Genomic DNA, 6,000 nt, shown 5'->3' on the forward strand with positions numbered 1-6,000 from the left:
AATAGAAATAATTAGGACATGATAAAAATGTGAATGCATAATTGTACTAAACTACCTGGTGTGTGTTCACCTGAACTACTTTACAAACAGGAGCTCAGCTCCTTGACTCGAATCCACATTAGAACAATGGAAACAATAACAAATGACTTTTCTTCAGTCGTTAATATCTCCTGCTCCCTGATCCTGCGGTAAATGTAAATGTCTTCAGTCCGGTTGGGCGGCGCTCACTAATATCTCCTCCCCTAATGCTGCGCATCTGTAGCTGCGTTCACGTGAATGGAGCGTGCTGTGGACGACTCAAACTCGGAGATGTCATTTAGTCGTTAATGTGAAGGCAGCATGGACAACTCAGACTCGTGGGGCACACAGGTGACACATGAAGGCAGCGCGGGCAATTTGCATATAAGAACGACTCGCAAACGAACGGCTCTCATCGTTCACTTAAAAGAGCCATTCAAAAGATTCGACTCGTTTGCGAACGTCACATCTCTATAAGATATGATGGAGCCTGACCCTTAAGAGTTTGTAGGTGAGGAGGATTTTAAACTCTATTCTAGATTTTACTGGAAGCCAATGAAGAGAAGCCAGTACAGGAGAAATGTGGTCTCTTCTTTTAGTTCTCGTCAGAACACGAGCAGCAGTGTTCTGGACCAGCTGAAGAGTCTTTAAGGACTTATTGGGGCAGCGTGATGGAAAAAGGCAGTCCTGGAAATCTGTTTTATGTGGGAGTTAAAGGACAAATCTTGATCAAAGATAACTCCCAGATTCCTCACAGTGGAGCTGGAGACCAGAGTAATGCCCTCCAGAGCAGCTATATTGTTAGAAAAGGTGTCTCTGAGGTGTGTGGGGCCGAGCAGAATAACTTTAGTTTAGTCTCATCCAGGACTTTATGTCCTGAAGGTAGACTTGGAAACATTAACATTTATAATAACACATGTAACAGTTAACATTTATGATAGGACATATATAACATTTAGCATTTATAATAAGACGTATAGAAGTCCTGATTTATATTAAGACGAATAGACGTATATTACAGTTAACAGTTATAGTATGATGTATATAACAGTATCTAATATGACAGTTGGGGCAACATTTATAATAGGAACAGTTAACATTTATAACAAGACGTATATAATAGTTAAAATTTACAATAAGACATATGGAACAGTGACCACCACTACCTGCAGAGTAGTGTTGTGTGTGTGAGTGTGTGTGTCACACACATTGACACGCACTCTGGTCTCCACTCTGGGTGGTTTATGTGTCTCTGAGTCTGTCTCAGTCTTCAGCTCTGCTGTTTGTTGCTGTTTGTAGCTCTTGGTTTAGATCTGGTGGGAGATCTCAGGTGACAGGTTTGTTTTCACATGGCCCCGCCAATGACCCTGTCCCCTGCATGTCAGACCACCAACAGACCTCAGACCAGCCATGTGGGTCACTTTCTGAGGTCCCTGTCCTCGGTGGAGCAGGAATCAGTCCCCCCCAAACACTATGCTGTGTGTGTCTGACTGTGGTGACCAGAGCAGCCTCTGGGGGGCGCCAGCAGACTATTGGATGTGGACTGGAACGAGCTGGGCTCTGCCCCCCTCCATCTGTTTATTTGGTCAGGGGTCACATCTGTTCCCATGATCCTCTGCAGCTCACACCCTCATCTGTCATTGGCTGTCAGGATGGGGGGGTGGCAGGGGGCAGGGCTAATTACAGTAAACTTATCATCACTACATGTGATCTTTGCACAGAGCAGAGACTGGATTCTGACAACCTGTGTTACTCCAGATGATAGTCTGCTCCTGCCTGTGTCCCCCAATGGAGACAGACCACGTCCAACTTTGTCCAAATACTGTCATATGACACGTCCAACTCTGTCCTCTGTCATATAACACGTCCAACTCTGTCCTCTGTCATATAACATGTCCAACTCTGTCCTCTGTCATATAACACGTCCAACACTGTCCTCTGTCATATAACACGTCCAACTCTGTCCTCTGTCATATAACACGTCCAACTCTGTCCTCTGTCATATAACACGTCCAACTCTGTCCTGTCATATAACACGTCCAACTCTGTCCTCTGTCATATAACACGTCCAACTCTGTCCTGTCATATAACACGTCCAACTCTGTCCTCTGTCATATAACACGTCCAACTCTGTCCTCTGTCATATAACACGTCCAACTCTGTCCTCTGTCATATAACACATCCAACTCTGTCCTCTGTCATATAACACGTCCAACTCTGTCCTGTCATATAACACGTCCAACTCTGTCCTCTGTCATATAACACGTCCAACACTGTCCTCTGTCATATAACACGTCCAACTCTGTCCTCTGTCATATAACACGTCCAACTCTGTCCTGTCATATAACACGTCCAACTCTGTCCTCTGTCATATAACACGTCCAACTCTGTCCTGTCATATAACACGTCCAACTCTGTCCTCTGTCATATAACACGTCCAACTCTGTCCTCTGTCATATAACACGTCCAACTCTGTCCTCTGTCATATAACACGTCCAACTCTGTCCTCTGTCATATAACACATCCAACTCTGTCCTCTGTCATATAACACGTCCAACTCTGTCCTGTCATATAACACGTCCAACTCTGTCCTCTGTCATATAACACGTCCAACACTGTCCTCTGTCATATAACACGTCCAACTCTGTCCTCTGTCATATAACACGTCCAACACTGTCCTCTGTCATATAACACGTCCAACTCTGTCCTCTGTCATATAACACGTCCAACTCTGTCCTCTGTCATATAACACGTCCAACACTGTCCTCTGTCATATAACACGTCCAACACTGTCCTCTGTCATATAACACGTCCAACTCTGTCCTCTGTCATATAACACGTCCAACTCTGTCCTCTGTCATATAACACGTCCAACTCTGTCCTGTCATATAACACGTCCAACTCTGTCCTGTCATATAACACGTCCAACTCTGTCCTCTGTCATATAACACGTCCAACACTGTCCTCTGTCATATAACACGTCCAACACTGTCCTCTGTCATATAACACGTCCAACTCTGTCCTCTGTCATATAACACGTCCAACTCTGTCCTCTGTCATATAACACGTCCAACTCTGTCCTCTGTCATATAACACGTCCAACTCTGTCCTGTCATATAACACGTCCAACTCTGTCCTGTCATATAACACATCCAACTCTGTCCTGTCATATAACACATCCAACTCTGTCCTCTGTCATATAACACGTCCAACTCTGTCCTCTGTCATATAACACGTCCAACTCTGTCCTCTGTCATATAACACGTCCAACTCTGTCCTGTCATATAACACGTCCAACTCTGTCCTCTGTCATATAACACGTCCAACTCTGTCAATACTGTCATAATATGTCCTTGTTAAATGAGCAAAAAGAGCCAATTTAATTGATTCAGTCTCATAAAAATGATTTAACTATCAATTTGTCATGATTAATAATGAACTTCATGACTAAAACCAAAGTTACCACATTGACAGCTAGTTGAAGGATTTCAGAGTTCTTGACAGAGTAGAGGTTGTTAAGCCTAGCAGAACTGGCTGGATCCAAAATGCAGACAAGGACACTGGTTAGGAGTTGGTTAGGAGACAGAAGTGAACAATGGGGAATCTGGAGCTCAGTCTCCAGAGCGGGAGAGGCTGGAGGCCAACTGAAGTCGCCGGTCCAAGGGCGAGGACCAGCAAGCCAGAGGAAGGCAGGACTGGAGCGGAGACCAGGAGGAGCTGGCTGGTGGAGAGGGAGACAGGACTAGAGCGGAGACCAGGAGGAGCAGGCTGGTGGAGAGAGAGACAGGACCAGAATGGAGACCAGGAGGAGCAGGCTGGTGGAGAGAGAGACAGGACCAGAATGGAGACCAGGAGGAGCAGGCTGGTGGCAGGGGAGACAGGACTGGAACAGAGATGATGAGGAGCAGGCTGGTGGAGGAAACGGGTGCTGGGAATCTGGGCGATCAAAGAGAATGGGGTTATGTCTTTTCTAGAGGAAACTAACCCTAACCCTGGCTGCACAGTAAACTGACATTAAAGCAAATCAAAACCAATACATTCACAAACCATTGCTTAGCCATGTATACAGTTATGCTATGCTATATATGCCCAGTCAGAGTTTGTTAGCAGTCCTTAAAAGGGGAGAAGAAGAAGGTCCTTCAGTGTGCTGCTTCTTAGCCTGTTGGTGAACCAGGCTGGAAGAAGGTTGCGGTTCTTTGTCCTTGCTGTCCTGGTTGCAGGCTGGAGGAATCCGGTCGCTCCTTTGTCCCTTGCTAGTTAGCAGCTCGGTGCTAACTAGCTGGTGTGCTCTTGTTGCTCTGAAGATCAGCTGGCAGACTTTGGGTCATATCTGCTGGTGCTGATAAACCTGGTTCAGGCAGGGCTTTGCATCACTACCATGAAAAAGGTGGTCTGCTATGGTACAGGCCACACTGAGGCTGGAGCTGGAGGAGAGAGCTGCAGGCCTGTAAATGGACTCTCGGCGGTCCCGGTGAGACGAGGTGCAGGGCAGAGCCCAGTCAGGAAGAGCTCGGGATAAGAGCGAAACGGGCAGTGGGGGAGCTCTGGTTTTATTGACCAGAGGTTGTAGGGTCATGTGTCACACATTGACCAATGGTGGCTGTGAAGCTGGGTCCAGGGGTGCATTTAGCACATATGTGTGAAAACTTAAGGACTCTGGGAAATTGAGTTCAGAGAGTCCTTTGTTCAACAGACACAGAGACACGTAGTCCTCACTATTTGGTGGGCCCAACAGATTAGTGTTAGATTAGTTTAGATTGTGTTAGTTGAGTTTTACATTAGTGTTAGTTGAGTTTTACATTAGTGTTAGTTTGTTTTTACATTCGTATTGGTTTAGTTAAAATTAGTGTTAGTTTAGTTTAGATTAGTTTTAGCTTAGTTTTACGCAGTGGTGGGCCGTCAGGGCCAGCAAGACCTTCTCTGCTGGCCTAAACTCAGAATCACTGATTTACGTTTTAATATTTTCCCATTAATCATTTTAGATTATTCCTAATAGTCTCTGCTCTTCATCTCATAGTGTCTCTGTGTCTCTGGGCTGGGGGGCTTCCAGCAGTGTATGTCTATATTAGAGCTTTTATCCAATCATATTTCAGCCATCATGTGTTGCCAGGAATCTGCCCTGAGGCCTTCAGAATCTAAAGTGCAGGCGCCCGTAGCTTAAAATACATCACAATGAAACTGTTGCTTTAACCAATCAGATTTCGAGTTGGTGACCCTAGGGCCTTCTAGCAGGCGTACGATGACGTCATGTCCTCTGATTGGATGGTCAGAGAGCTTAGCCAAAACTAGCGATTTTTATCTGTAGCGACCTGCACAAGCTAAAACTTTATCATCATCAGAAGTATTAATAGCAGTTTTTTTTAACCCACAATGGCTGACTGAGGAGAAGATGTTAATTTGGTTGCAGATCTACTTAGAAATCAATTTTCAAGGCAGACTTTCCAAGAAAAACTGGACATTTTGAGGAAATGCTGGCCCACCCCGAAGCTAGCGAGCCTGTCCCAGCCGGGAAAAGGGTTCGTCCGCCACTTTCAGGTCAGCAACTACGAGCTGTACCCTCGGCTTACAGGCTCCGAGGAGCAGATTGTGTTGCTGAGAATGCCTGGTGTTGGCAACTGAACGACTCTGTGTTTGGAGCCCAGTCGGTGGTTAGAGTGTTTGGTGACTTGCTGAATTCTTTTAATTGGGTTTCTTGCTTTAGTGACGTCATTCATTCTCCAGCATGAGACACCTGTCTGCGATGCAACGTCCTGTTATTCTGCCTTTCTGTATAATACTGACGGTTTCTGTAGCGGTGACGTCATAATGATGGTATTAAGAGGTGGTTTGATTCAGGTAGGACGCCACTGAAGGCCCAGGTGTAAAATGAACGGCCCGCCACTGGTTTTACGTTACTGCTAGTCTAGTTCAGATTAGATTAGTGTTACTTTAGATCACCTCAGATTGGTTTTAGTTTAGCTTAGATTAGTTTTAGTTTAGCTT

This window comes from Pempheris klunzingeri, chromosome 4, assembly GCF_042242105.1.
Source record: "Pempheris klunzingeri isolate RE-2024b chromosome 4, fPemKlu1.hap1, whole genome shotgun sequence".
NCBI classification, from domain to species: domain Eukaryota; kingdom Metazoa; phylum Chordata; class Actinopteri; order Acropomatiformes; family Pempheridae; genus Pempheris; species Pempheris klunzingeri.